The sequence below is a fragment of the Triticum dicoccoides genome, chromosome 3B (genome assembly GCF_002162155.2).
Source record: "Triticum dicoccoides isolate Atlit2015 ecotype Zavitan chromosome 3B, WEW_v2.0, whole genome shotgun sequence".
Classification (NCBI taxonomy): Eukaryota; Viridiplantae; Streptophyta; class Magnoliopsida; order Poales; family Poaceae; genus Triticum; species Triticum dicoccoides.
The window spans coordinates 801,965,153-801,981,177 of NC_041385.1; positions in this window are offsets into that span (position 1 = coordinate 801,965,153).

Here is a 16,025-nt window from a genome sequence, read left to right on the forward strand (position 1 = left end):
GGGGGTAGGGGAGGAGGGCCGACACGGGGAAGGGCAGCCAATGGGGGAAGAGGGCCCGCGCGGGGAGGGCGGCCGGAGTAGGGCGCGGTGGCGGCGGCCGGGTCGGGGGATTGAGGGATTCTGTGAATGTGAGCGTGTGAGTGTGACTGAGTGAGAGGTAAGGGGCGCGCGGGCCGGCATGGGAGGAAGAAGAGGTGGGCTTAGCAGCAGCGTGGGGGAGGAGGCCCAGCGCTATAGCTAAAGCCGCAACAAGGGGCCGCGAGCGTGGCCCATCAACAGCAGCGCTGGCCGGGAAATCCCGTGCTACTGCTAACATGCGCTTGCAGCACTGGTTTTGTCTGGCGCTGCTGCTAAATAGAAGTAGCGTAGGGTATTTAACCAACGCTACTGCTAAATGTCTACCAATAAGCATTTTCCTAGTAGTGAAGTGACAAGCATTAAGCATAGTAAAGTCATAGCAACACCAATCTAAAAAGATAGTGGATACCAGGGATTAGGCCCTAACAAAACTAACTCGATTACATGATGAATCTCATCTAACTCCTCACCGACCAACGAGCCTATGAAGCAATTACTCACTCCTGGTGGGGAGCATCATGGAATTGGCGATGGAGAAGGGTTGGTGATGACGAAGAACAAAGATCTCCCTCTCTGGAGCCCCAAACGGACTCATGATCTGGCCTCCCAATGAAGAACAGGAGGAGGCGGTTGCTCCGTCTCGTGGAACGCGATAATTCTTTCTCCCTGATTTTTTAATGGAAATATGTGATTTTATAATGTCAGAATCAGGGTCTGCGTGGCCACCTGGTGGGGACAACCCACCTGGGTGTGCCAAGAGAGGGGGCACGCCCTGGTGGGTTGTGCCCACCCAGGGGCCCCTCTCCGGTAGGTCTTGGCTCCGTAAATTCTCTTTTATTCCATAAAAAATCCTCGCAAAGTTTCGTTTTATTCCAAGAACTTTTATTTCTACACAAAAAATAACATCATGGTAGTTCTACTGAAAACAGCGTCAGTTCGTGGTTAGTTTCATTCAAATAATGCAAATTAGTGTCCAAAACAAGAGGAAAAGCGTGAGAAAAAGTAGATATGTTGGAGACGTATCAACTCCCCCAAGCTTTAACCTTTGTTTGTCCTCAAGCAATTCAGTTGATAAACTGAAAGTGAGAAAGAAAAACTTTTACAAACTCTTTTGCTCTTGTTTGCATAAATAGGCTTGAACAGCACCCAGGTTTTCAGCCAATCATTAGAACTAACCATGTCGACAATAACACTTAACGATTATATTAACTCATATCAATGACATAATCAACTAGCGAGCAATAATAAGATATCTCAAACGGCAACACGTTGTCAAAACAACCATGATACAATGTAACAATAGTGATATCTTGCTAGCCTTTCTGAGACGGCAAAACATAAATGCAGAGCACCTCCAAAGTTCAAGCAGCGACTAAACATTGTAATTCTTGGTAGAAAAGATCCAGTCATGATGCACCCAACATTAGCTATACACAATGCATAAATCATGACAGTTGTGCTCTCTCAGTTTCTAGTGCTTGATTTAGAAGGTGATGACACAACATAAAAGTAAATAGAAAGTCCCTTCGCAGAGGGAAGAAGTGATTTGCTGAGGTGCCAGAGCTCAATTTTTAAAACAGAGATAGATGATATTTTGAGACATGCACCCTTCTTATTTACTTCACGACCATCAATTATCAACATCTTCCTTGCTAAGAACGCTAGTAGCGGTTCCCAAGCGATAAAAGTAAAGGTTTTGACTCCATTGGGAGTTTTTGTTTGATTATTTAAGAGATGAACTCTTTTTCATGGTTGTAGTTTGGGACTGGGCATCCCTATTACCGCCCATTTTCTCATGCGATGACGAGTGAATAAACACTCGACCTGAGAATAACCCGCTTAGCATGGAAGGTATCGACCACCTCCTATCGTTCCATGAACGATCCAGGCACACAAAAAGGATAATTTTTTGAAGTTTTTAGAGGTGCCACATGCAAATTTATTTAGGATGGCAGGGTAATACCACATATAGGTAGGTACGGTGGACTCATCTGGAATAACTTTGGGTTCAAGGTTTTTGATGTACAAGCAGAGTTCCCACTTAGTACAGGCAAAGGCTAGAAATTAGATTGAGAAGCGGCCAGCTAGAGAGCAACAACGATCATAACCATGCATTATGCATAAGTAACATTGGACACTAGCATGAGTAGGATATGAACACCATGAACATAAATATCATAGAGGCTATGTTGGTTTTGATTCAACTACATGCATGAACATGTGCCAAGTCAAGCCACTTGAACGTCCAGAGGAGGATACCATATCATCATACTACATCACAACCATTTTAACGCTATGTTGATATCCAAGATAAATCATTATCCACTCCTAGCTACTTATGCATGGCATGAGAAACTATAATCTCTAATTATCATTGCAAACATGTTTAATCATAATGGGCTGAAGCATGGATACTAGGTTAAACATATTTACACAAACAGAACAAGTCGAGTTCATACCAGTTTCTCTTTGCCATGGCCAGTTCATCGAATATCGTCATTATTGCCTTTCACTTGCACGACTGAACGCTAAGAAAATAATAATAGTGCAAGACTGCCGAGTTGGAATCTGCAAACATTTTATTCAACAGGAGAAGACAAGGTAAAATGTGATCTTTATTACTTTAGCAGTTATTCATATGAGAGCCACTCAACATTTTCATCGTGGTCTTCTCCTTGGTGAGACTCAAATAAAAAGAAAAGAAATTCAGAGAAACACATTGAAATATTTTTGGAGTTTTTGGTTTTCTTAAACAAGCAAATAAATAGGGAAAAACAAAAACAAGAAGAACTATTTACACGGGAAAGCTCCCAACAAGCAAAAGAAGAACAAGGAAATCTTTTTGGGTTTTCTTTTTAATTCTACTACTAAGCATGCATAAACTACTACAACTATTTTTTTTGTTTTTCTAAGGTTTATCAAACACAGAAGAAGAAAGCAGGAAAATAAATCTAAGCATGGATGATATAATGAAAAAGTGTGAACATCGACAAAAAGATGATATGTGAACATGAATATAATGTCGGTGAGAAACACGTACTCCCCTAAGATTAGACTTTTGGCCTAACTTGGTAGTCGATCAGTAGCCTAGAGGGTAGTAGTCGGTGTGGTAGCTCATAGAGGCTCTCGGTGCGGATGCCTCGGCACGCTGTGCAGCCACCACTGCTGCGTTGTGAGCTCGGGCCTTGCTCTCAAGAACAAAATATCTTTCCTTGCTGTTATAGTCAAAAAGAGCACTAGTAGGCAAATATGTGTCCACAACAGATGATTGGTTAAACATCAGATTATAAGGGAAGTCATGAATCTTCCCTTTAAGGATTTTATGCACTTTTAAAGCATCAAAATCTAAATACCGAGTGGGTAGGATAGGATGAAAGGTCAAAGGTGAAACACCCAGCCCTCTTGCTAGACGTGTGGCATAAATTCCACCATAGAACCAGCCACTTTTGGCGTTATGCTGAAGTCTACGTGCAACAATAGCTCCAATTAAGGTTATAATTCCTTTCACCAGTGAGAGCGGTGTGAATGAGGCTCAAGTCTGGCGCACAAAGTATGCTACAGTCTTGCTTGCCTACTATGCATTTCCCGTTAAATAATGCAAAATATTGAATTGCGGGAAAGTGAATGCTCTTTATCCTTCCTTGTCTCACTCCCCTATTTTCACCGTAACAAAGGCTAGTCAAGAAAGACTCATACTCAGCCGTTGGTGGCTCCTCAAGGGAACCCCAAAATGGAAGTTTGCAATGGTAAGCAAAGTTCTCTAGGGGAATAGTAAATGGATCATTATAAAGCATAAACGACACCCTAGACTCATGTGGAAAATATTTAAATCCTTTGACAAATGATTAAGTGAGAAGTTGGCGTTGTTCACACTTATCTGAAAGGTAGGGACCGAGACCGGCATTGTGAACATATTGCTCAAATTCCTCCTTAATGCCCACTCGCATCATATACTCATCGCAAGGCCATAAGCATGTTTTGGTAGCGGCACCTCGTGTGGAACTTTCACATGGTTCAACATAAGACCGGCGAGCAGAACTGTCACTAGAAGATGCCCCCGAGGATTGTCTCCTCGAAGAACTCCTTCCAAATAGGTTCATCATGTCCGCGTACAATTTTTTTTATGAATAAAAATCTGAATTTTTAGTCCACAAAATTTTCCCAACAAAACTTCACAAAATTGATAGCAACTACTCATAGGGATACATAGAGGGCATAGTAAGCATTCAAACTACTTAGAACACTAAGAATTCAACATGCAAGTACATCTACAACATCACCAAGAGTATCTAGTTATTCAAAGTATAAACCATTAAAACAAAAACTAATTGGACAAACGGTGGAGTCACATACCAAGCAACAATCCCCCGAAACAGTTTCGGAAACGGAGCTTCGAGCAAAGAGATCGAAATCCGGGGGTTTGAGGGCAATAACACGGGAGAGAGAGCAATGGAGATTTATTTCTGGAGGTAAGTGATGAGGTGGGCTAAAGAGATAAGTCAGGGGGCCCACGTGGGGACCACAACCCACCAGGGCGCGCCTGGGGGTCCTGGCACGCCCAGGTGGGTTGTGCCCACCTGGTGCACCTCCCTCTGGTATTATTTGCACCAAAAATTCAGAAATATTTAGAAAAAAATCTTGTAAAATTTTCAGCCCTGAGCACTTTTATTTTTGGGTCATTTTTTGTTGCATTGGAAATTCAGAAAACAGACAAAACATGGCATTTTATTTTATTTAACTAATAAAAACAGAAATCAAAAAGTACGGACAGAAGGTAGTGCTTACTAAATTCATCTTCTTCATACCGCTAAAAAATGATTCATTAATAAGGTTGATCAGGTCTTATTAACAACCACTTTCGATTAGCATGAAACCGAAGAACTTTCATAAATCAATAAGTTACCTCAATGGGGATATGGATGTCCCCAACAATAAGCATTTCATATTTCTTTTTGACAGTAGGTAGAGGTATTTGAAAACATCCAATAGTGATTGTCGGAGATTTTTCAATAACATTAATACCATTCACTTGGAATTGTTTCTTCGGAAAGTGCACCGTATGCTCATTACCATTAATATGAAAAGTGATCTTGCTTTTATTGCAATCAATAACAGCCCCTGCAGTATTCAAGAAGGGTCTACCAAGGATAATCGACATGTTGTCGTCCTCGGGCATCTCAAGTATAACAAAGTCCGTCAAGATAGTAACATTAGCAACAACAATGGGCACATCCTCACAAATACCAATAGGTATGGTAGTTGACTTGTCAGCCATTTCCAAAGATATTTCAGTAGGTGTGAGCTTATTCAAGTCAAGTCTTTTATATAAAGAGAAAGGCATAACACTAACACCAGCTCCTAAATCACACAAAACAGTTTTGACATAATTCTTTTTGATGGAGCAAGGTATAGTTGGTATTCCCGGATCTCCAAGTTTTTTAGGTACTCCATCTTTGAAAGTGTAATTAGCAAGCATAGTGGAGATTTCAGCTTCCGGTATTTTTCTATTATTAGTGTTGATGTCTTTCATATACTTTGCATAAGAGGCATTTTCAAGATATCAGTCAAGCGAGTACGCAAAAAGACTGGCCTCAGCATTTCAGCAAAGTGTTCAAATTCTTCATCATCATTCTTTTCAGTTGACTTGGGTGGAAAAGGCACAGGTTTTTGAACCCATAGTTCTCTTTCTTTACCGTGTTTTGTAGCAATGAAGTCTCTTTTATCATACCTTTTATTCTTAGGTTGTGGGTTATCAAGAACAACAAGTGGTTCTATTTCAACATCATTATCTGGTTCTTTTTCATTTGGTTGAGCATCTTCATGAACATCAGCATTATCTTTTTCATTATCACTAGGTGGATGTTCATTACCAGATTGAGTTTCAGCATCAGAGATAGAAGTTTCATTTTTATTATCAGGATGTTTCTCTACTTCAGGTTCACTAGAAGCATGCAAAGTCCTATCATTTTTCTTCTTCCTTTTCTTTTTAGAAGGACTAGGTGCACTAATGTTATTTCTTTTTCAATCTTGTTCAATTCTTTTTGGGTGTCCCTCGGGATAAAGTGGTTCCCGAGTCATTTTACCTCCTCTAGTTGCAACTCTAACAACAAAGTCATGTATATTATTATTCATTTCATCAAGTAATTCTCTTTGTGATTTAGCAACTTGTTCTAACTGGGTTTGTACCATAGAAGCATGTTTTCCAACACCTCTAACATCATTTGAAATTCTAAATAACAAGTCACTCAATCGAGCAATCATATCAGAATTGTATTTCAATTGTTTCATAACATTTGCATTGAAGTGATCTTGTTTCCTAATGTAGTTTTCAAACTCATAAAGGCACTGACTAGGATGCATATTGTGAGGATTGTCATTTTCATTGAATTTCATAAGAGAATTTACCTCTCCACCTTAGGCAGTGGTGGTGTATTAAGCCCATGTATTTCTTCAATAGGAGGTAAATTTTTAACATCCTCAGCTTTAATACCTTTTTCCTTCATAGATTTCTTTGTCTCTTGCATATCTTCAGGACTGAGATATAATATACCCCTCTTCTTTGGAGTGGGTTTAGGCGGTGGTTTAGGAAGAGTCCAATCATCATTATTTTTCAATACGTTATTCAATAATTCTTCAGCTTGAGCAATAGTTTGTTCCCTGAATACACAACCAGCACAACTATCTAGGAAGTCCCTAGAAGCATCGGTTAGTCCATTATAGAAGATATCAAGTATTTCATTTTTCTGAAGAGGATGATCAGGCAAAGCATTAAGTAACTGGTGAAGCCTCCCCCAAGCTTGTGGGAGGCTCTCTTCTTTAGTTTGCACAAAGTTAAATATTTCCTGTAAGGCAGCTTGTTTCTTATGAGCAGGAAAACATTTTTCAGAGAAGTAATAAATCATATCATGGGGACTACGCACACAACCACAAGTAAGAGTATTGTACCAAGCTTTAGCATCACCCTTTAATTAGAAAGAAAATAATTTGAGAATAAAGTAATAGCAAGTTTTCTCATCATAAGTAAAAAGGGTGGCTATATCATTCAACTTAGTAAGATGTCCCACAATAGTTTCAGTTTTATAACCATGGAAAGGATTGGATTCAACCAAAGTAATTAACTCTGGGTTAATAGAGAATTCATAATCCTTATCGTCAATGAAGACAGGTGATGTAGCAAACTTAGGATCATACTTCATTCTAGCATCCAGAGATTTTTCCTTTATACTTGCATAGTAATTTCTCTAGATCATCTCTATCCTTACAAGAAAGAATATCTCTAGTTGTCTCCTCATTCATAACATAACCTTCCAGTACCTTAGGAAATTCATATATAGGAATGCTAGTTCTAGGAGGTGTTTTAGGAATTTTAGTTTCAAGCTCATCATCAGATTCAACAACATCATGTTGTATTAGTCTAGCAATTTGTTCATCAAGAAAATCACCAAGTGGCACATCATCATTATCAAGCATGGTACTAGCATCATCATAAGCATTATCCATAGTAGAAGTAGCATCATCAATAACTTGCAACATATTAGAATTGATAGCATGTGGTGGTGTTGCAAGTTTACTCATAACAAAAGGTGAATCTAAAGCAGAACTGGATGGCAGTTCCTTGCCTCCCCTCGTCTTTGAGGGAAATATCTTAGTATTTGGATCCTTCATTTTCTTCATAGTGATAAATTGATAATAATCCCAAGTGACTCAACAAATATAGCTATGCTCCCCGGCAACAGTGCCAGAAAAAGGTCTTGATAACCCACAAGTATAGGGGATCGCAACAGTTTTCGAGGGTAGAGTATTCAACCCAAATTTATAGATTAGACACAAGGGGAGCCAAAGAATATTTGAAGGTATTAGCAGCTCAGTTGTCAATTCAACCACACCTGGAGATTAATTATCTACAACAAAGTCATCAGTAGCAAAGTAGTTTGATAGTTTTGATAATAGTGACAGCAGAAACGATAACAGAAACGGTGATAACAGTAATTTGTAGCAAGTGTAACAGTGATGATAGCAATAGTAATGCAGCAAGATCAATACAAATAAATTCGTAGGAATTGGATCGGTGACTTGTTGGATGATATTCATCATGTGACAATTATAACCTAGGGCGATACGGCACTAGCTCCAGTTCATCGATATGATGTAGGCATGTATTCCGTAAATATTCATACGTGCTTTATTAAAAGAACTTGCATGGCATCTTTTGTCCTACGCTCCTGTGGTAGCGGGGTCCATATTAAAAACTAAGGGATATTAAGGCCTCATTTTAATAGAGAACCGGAACAAAGCATTAGCACATAGTGAATACATGAACTACTCAAACTACGGTCATCACCGAGAGTGGGCCCGGTTGTTGTCACTCCGGGATTGCGGGATCATAACACGTAGTAGGTGACTATAACTTGCAAGATCGGATCTAAAACATGGATATAATCATGAATTCATAAATGGTTCAGATCTGAGTTTATGGCACCCGGGCCCAAAGTGACAAGCATTAAGCATAGCAAAGTCATAGCAACATCAATCTAAAAATATAGTGGACACTAGGGATCGGGCCCTAACAAAACTAACTCGATTACATGATGAATCTCATCCAACTCCTCACCGACCAGCGAGCCTACGAAGGAATTACTCACTCACGGTGGGGAGCATCATGGAATTGGCGATGGAGAAGGGTTGGTGATTACGAAGAACGAAGATCCCCTCTCCGGAGCCCCAAACGGACTTCAGATCTGGCCTCCCGATGAAGAACAGGAGGTGGCGCCGGCTTCGTCTCGTGGAATGCGATAATTCTTTCTCCCTGATTTTTTTCTAAAAATATGTGATTTTATAGTGTCGGAATCACGGTCTGCGGGGCCACCAGGTGGGGACAACCCACCTGGGCGCGCAAGGAGAGGGGAGCGCGCCCTGGTGGGTTGTGCCCACCCAGGGGCCCCTCTCCGGTAGGTCTTGGCTCCAGAAATTCTCTTTTATTCCATTAAAAATCCTCGCAAAGTTTTGTTTTATTCCGAGAACTTTTATTTCTGCACAAAAACATCGTCAGTCCGGGGTTAGTTTCATTCAAATCATGCAAATTAGAGTCCAAAACAAGAGGAAAAGCGTGAGAAAAAGTAGATACGTTGGAGACGTATCAGTGTGCACTCCTGAGAGGGGCGGTAGCATCGGTTCTCCAAAAATTGCCATGTTTTGGTAAATTTTATCATTGTCGAATATTGGTTTTCTAAACCATTGACTAGATACTTTTGCATGTCTTTTGAGTACACTGTGCCAAATTGTCTCGAGTGGAAACAGAATAATCGCAACTGCCCCCGCGTCACTCGCTTGGGTGACACGGGTGGCCGCCCAACCCTGCCGCCTCGGGATCCTCCTCTTGTTCCTCCCCTCCTCGCCATCGCCGGTCTGCTATGCCAGATAAAGCCCAGGCGGCCGACGGTGGTGGCGGGAGATCTTCTCGTTCTTCCGTTCCACTCAGCGACAGATCCGTCCTGTCATGGTTCGAGGCATCCATGCAGGATGCAGCCGGCTCTTTCGCTCAGATCCGACCATGCATGGAGGGCCGACAGCGCGAGGCCCTGAGGCGGTTGTTGTCCGCTCGTCCTTGCCATCTATGGTTGCGGCGGCTCTTACGGCAGTGGTGGTCACGATCTAATCACCACTAGTAACGCTAGCAACAACGCTAGATTCCAAGGCCATGGTGGTGTAAGCAGGCCAAGGGTCTTTGGTCCAGGTCCGACAATGATGGAGTCGCCTACCGCGCGGCAGATGTGGCTACTGGTGCACATTCCATGATGGCCCCTTGTGACGCCGCCGATTCAATCATACACTAATCATCCACGCAAATGTGTACGATCAAGATCAGGGACTCACGGGAAGATATTACAACACAACTCTAGACACAAATAAAATAATACAAGCTTTATATTACAAGCCAGGGGCCTCGAGGGCTCGAATACAAGCTCGAAACACAAGAGTCAACGGAAGCAACAATATCTGAGTACATACATGAATTTAGACAAGACTGCCTTAAGAAGGCAAACACAAACATCAACGATCGAAGAGGCAAGGCCTCATGCCTGGGACCTCCTAACTACTCCTGGTCTTCGGCGGCCTCCGTGTAGTAGTATCCGTCGGTGGTGGCATCTGGCTCCAAGGATCCACTATCTGGTTGCATCAACCGGAAAGAAGAAGGAAGGGGGGAAAGGGGTAGCAAAGAAACCGTGCGTACTCATCCAAAGTACTCGCAAGCATCAGATCTATATTAAGTATGCATTGATATCAAATGGAAGGGTAGTATCTATGGACTGAACTGCAGAATTCCAGAATAGAGGGGAAGTCCTAGCCTATCGAAGACTAGCATCTTCAAGTAGCTCCAAGCATCTTGCAGCATGTAGAAGAGTAAAGAAAAGTATTTTAATTTAACAAACATGCTGTAACATTAATGCCTAGAGATCCTTCCTTGACTCCCTGCGAGAAAGCAATCCCGAAGCCACATATCTTATGTATCCATTTCTAGTTGTAATAGATCGAGATAGAAGTCTGAACGTCCATTACAATGGACATGGTATTCGAATAGATAACTTCCCTACAGGGGTGCACCACGTTTTCCAACACACTTGATTACTCTGGCCGGACACACTTTTCTGAGTCACTGCCTGCTACGTCTTGAGCTTGCGTTGGTTTTCCTTGAAGAGGAAAGGGTGATGCAGCAATAGTAGCGTAAGTATTTCCCTCAGTTTTTGAGAACCAAGGTATCAATCCAGTAGGAGGCTCCTCAAAAGTCCCACGCACCTACACAAACAAACAAAGGGCTTGCAACCAACACAATAAAGGGGTTGTCAATCCCTTCACGGCCACTTGCGAAAGTGAGATCTGATAGAGATATAATGATAAGATAAATATATTTTTGGTATTTTATAATATAGATGCAAAAGGTAAAGATGCAAATAAAAGTAGATTGAAAGCTTATATGATAAAAGATAGACCAGGGGGCCATAGGTTTCACTAGAGGCTTCTCTCAAGATAGCATAAGTATTATGGTGGGTGAACAAATTACTGTCGAGCAATTGATAGAAAAACGAATAATTATGAGATTATCTAGGCATGCTCATGTATATAGGCATCACGTCCGTGAAAAGTAGACCGACTCCTGCCTGCATCTACTACTATTACTCCACACATCGACCGCTATCCAGCATGCATCTAGAGTATTAAGTTCATAAGAATAGAGTAACGAATTAAGAAATATGACATGATGTAAAGGGATAAACTCAAGCAATATGATATCAACCCCATCTTTTTATCCTCGATGGCAATAATACAATACGTGCCTTGCAACCCTTTCTGTCACTGGGTAAGGACACCGCAAGATTGAACCCAAAGCTAAGCACTTCTCCCATGGCAAGAAATATCAATCTAGTAGGCCAAACCAAACTAATAATTCGAAGAGACTTGCAAAGATAACTCAATCATACATAAAAGAATTCAGAGAAGATTCAAATATTTCTCATAGATAAATTTGATCATAAACCCACAATTTATCGGATCTCGACAAACACACCACAAAAAGAGTTTACATCAAATAGATCTCCACAAGAGAGGGGGAGAACATTGTATTGAGATCCAAAAAGAGAGAAGAAGCCATCTAGCTAATAACTGTGGACCCGAAGGTCTGTGGTAAACTACTCACAACTCATCGGAGGGGCTATGGTGTTGATGTAGAAGCCCTCCATGGTCGATTCCCCCTCCGGCGGAGCGCCGACGAAGGCTCCAAGATGGGATCTCGCAGATACAGAAGTTTACGGTGGTGGAAATTGTTTTTCGGTGGCTCCCTGGATGTTTTCGGGGTACGTAGGTATATATAGGAGGAAGAAGTACGTCGATGGCCGCTCGAGGGGCCCAGGAGACAGGGGACACGCCCAGGAGGGGTGGGCGCGCCCTCCTATCTCCTGGACGCCTCGATTGCTTCTTGACTTGCACTCCAAGTTCTATGGATCACATTCGTTGAAAAAATCACGCTCCCGAAGGTTTCATTCTGTTTGGACTCCGTTTGATATTCCTTTTCTTCGAAATACTGAAATATGCAAAAAAAACAGCAATACGGGCTAGGCGTCCGGTATGTTAGTCCCAAAAATGATATAAGTGTGTAAAATAAAGCCCATAAACATCCAAAAGGGGTAATATAATAGCATGGAACAATCAAAAATTATAGATCCGTTGGAGACGTATCAAGCATCCGCAAGCTTAATTCCTGCTCATCCTCGAGTAGGTAAATGATAAAAACAGAAATTTTGATATGGAATGCTACCTAGCATAATTCTCAATGTAATTTTCTTTATTGTGGCGTGATTGTTCAGATCCAAATGATTCAATATAAAAGCTTATAAAACATAAAAATAATAATACTTTCAAGCATACTAACAAATAATCATGTCCTATCAAAATAGCATAGCCAAAGAAAGCTTATCCCTACAAAATCATATAGTTAGGCCATGCTTCATTTTCATTACACAAAATACTCCCATCATGTACAACCCCGATGACGAGCTGAGAAATTGGTTCATACTTTTTAACGCGCTTCAACTTTTTTCAACTCTTACGCAATACATGAGCGCAAGCCATGGACATAGCACTATGGTGGTATATGGTGGTGGTTGTTAGGACAAAAAGGGAGAAGATAGTCTCACATCAACTAGGCGTATCAACGGGCTATGGAGATGCCCATTAATAGATATCAATGTGAGTGAGTAGGGATTGTCATGCAATGGATGCACTAGAGCTATAAATGTATGAAAGCTGAACAAAAGAAACTAACTGGGTGTGCATCCAACTCGCTTGCTCATGAAGACCTAGGGCATTTTGAGGAAGCCCATCATTGGAATATACAAGCCAAGTTCTATAATGAAAAATTCCCACTAGTATATAAAAGTGACAACATAGAAGACTCTCTATCATGAAGATCATGGTGCTATATTTGAAGCACAAGTGTGGAAAAGAGATAGTAGCAATTGCCCCTTCTCTCTTTTTCTCTCATTTTATTTTTTTTCCTTTTTCTTTTCTCTTTTTTTTCCTTTTCTTTTTTTTCTTTTTCTTTTTCTCTTTTTTTCTTGGCATTTTTTTTCTTTTTGGCCTTTCTCTTCTTTTTTTCTTTTTGTAAAGTCCGAAGTCTCATCCCGACTTGTGGGGGAATCATAGTCTTCATCATCATTTCCTCACTGGGATAATGCTTTAATAATGAATATCATCACACTCTTATTGATTTACAACTCAAAGCTAGATATGACTCTAGCTATATGAATGCCTCCGGCGGTGTACCGGGATATGCAATGAATCAAGAGCGACATGTATAAAAGTTCTGAAGGCGGCTTTGCCACAAATACGATGTCAACTACATGATCATGCAAAGAGTAATATGACAATGATGATGCGTGTCCTAATAAACGGAACGGTGGAAAGTTGCATGGTAATATATCTCGGAATGTCTATGGAAATGCCATAATACGTAGGTATGGTGGCTGTTTTGAGGAAGGTAAATAATGGGTGCATGCTATCGGCGAAAGTTGCGCGGTATGATAGAGGCTAGCTAAATGGAAGGATGAGTGTGCGTATATCCATGGACTCACATTAGTTATAAAAAACTCATATACTTATTGCAAAAATCTACTTAGCCCTCGAAGCAAAGTACTACTACGCATGCCCCTAGAGGGATAGATTGGTAGGAAAAGACCATTGCTCGTCCCCGACTGCCACTCATATGGAAGACACTCAAAAGAGCACCTCATGCAACAAATTTGTCACACAACTTTTACCATACGTGCATGCTACAGGAATTGCCAACTTCAACAAAAGTATTTCTCAATTTCATAATTACCCACTAGCATGACTCTAACATTACTACCTTTATATCTCAAAACAATTATCAAGCATCAAATTGATCCTAGTGTTTAATGCACTTTCTATGATAGTTTTTATTATACCCAACTTGGATGCTCATCATTCTAGGACCAAATTCATAACCATAACAAATACCATGCTGTTCTAAGAGACTCTCAAAATAATATAAGTGAAGCATGAGAGACTAGCAATTTCTATAAAATTAAGTCACCACTGTGCTCTAAAAGATATAAGTGAAGCAGTAGAGCAAAAACTATCTAGCTCAAAAGATATAAGTGAAGCACATAGAGTATTCTCACAAATTCTAATGAAGTAGGCTTCTCCCAAAAGGTGTTTACAGCAAGGATGATTGTGGTAAACTAAAAAGAAAATACTAATATAATACATGATGCTCCAAGCAAAACACATATCATGTGGCGAATAAAAATATAGCTCCAAGTAAAGTTACCAACGAACGAAGACGAAAGAGGGGATGCCTTCCGGGGCATCCCCAAGCTTAGGCTTTTGGCTATTCTTGAATATCTTGGGGTGCCATGGGCATCCCCAAGCTTAGGATTTTGCCACTCTTTAATCCATAGTCCACCAAAGCTTTACCCAAAACTTGAAAACTTCACAACACAAAACTCAACAGGAAATCTTATAAGCTCCGTTAGTGAAAGAAAACAAAACCACCACATAAGGTACTGTAATGAACTCATTATTTATTTATTTTGGTGTTAAACCTACTATATTCTAAGTTCTCTAGGGTTCATACCACTTAATACTTGCCATAGATGCATCAAAATAAACAAACAACACACGAAAAACAGAATCTGTCAAAAACAGAACAGTCTGTAGCAATCTGTAACTAACGCAAACTTCTGGAACTCTAAAAATGCTACCAAAATAGGAAGTCCTGGACAATTTGTTTATTGATCAGCAGCAAAACGAATCAATGCAAAATCACGTTTCTGTGATTTATTGAATTGTTTCTCGTAAGCACAAAGTTTCTGTTTTTCAGCAGAATCAAATCAACTATCATCATAGGTTATCCTATAGGTTCTACTTGGCACAAACACTAATTATAGCATGAAAACACATCTAAACAGAAAGTAGATGCAAAATTTATTACTAAACAGAAACAAAAACAAAGAACACAAAGAAAATTGGGTTGCCTCCCAACTAGCGCTATCGTTTAATGCCCCTAGCTAGGCATAAAAGCGAAGATAGATCTAAGTAGTGCCATCTTTGGCACTTGATTCATAGGTACCTCGCATGATAGATTCATAAGGTAATTTGACTTCCTTTCTTGGAAAGTGCTCCATGCCTTTCTTTAATGGAAATTGGAATCTAATATTCCCTTCCTTCATATCAATAATCGCACCAATTGTTCTAAGGAAAGGTCTACCAAGAATAATAGGGCAAGAAAGATTGCAATCTATATCAAGAACGATAAAATCTACGGGCACCAAATTTCTATTTTCGACAATGAGAACATAATTGATCCTTCCCATTATCTTTTTAATGATGGAATCCGCAAGGTGCAAATTTAAATAGCAATCATCAAGATTATGGAAACCTAGAATATCACATAAAGTATTCGGAATTGTGGAAACACTAGCACCCAAATCACACAAAGCAAAACACTCATGATCTTTAATTTTAATCTTTATAGTAGGTTCCCACTCATCATTAAGTTTTCTAGGTATAGAAACTTCCAAATTAAGTTTTTCATCAAAAGATTGCATCAAGGCATCAACGATATGTTTGGTAAAAGCTCTATTTTGACTATAAGCATGAGGAGAATTAACAATGGATTGCAACAAGGAAATACAACTTTCTAAAGAACAATTCTCATAATCAAATTCCTTGAAATCCGAGATAGTGGGTTCAATACTATTTAAAGTCATGACCTCCCCAATCCCACTTTTACCAAATTCAACATCAAGATCTAAAAACTCCGAATTCTTGGGACGCCTTCTAAATAAAGTTGACTCATCTCCAGTCCCATTATTATCAAGATTCATATTTCAAAACAAAGATCTAATAAGAGACACATCAATAACTTTAAG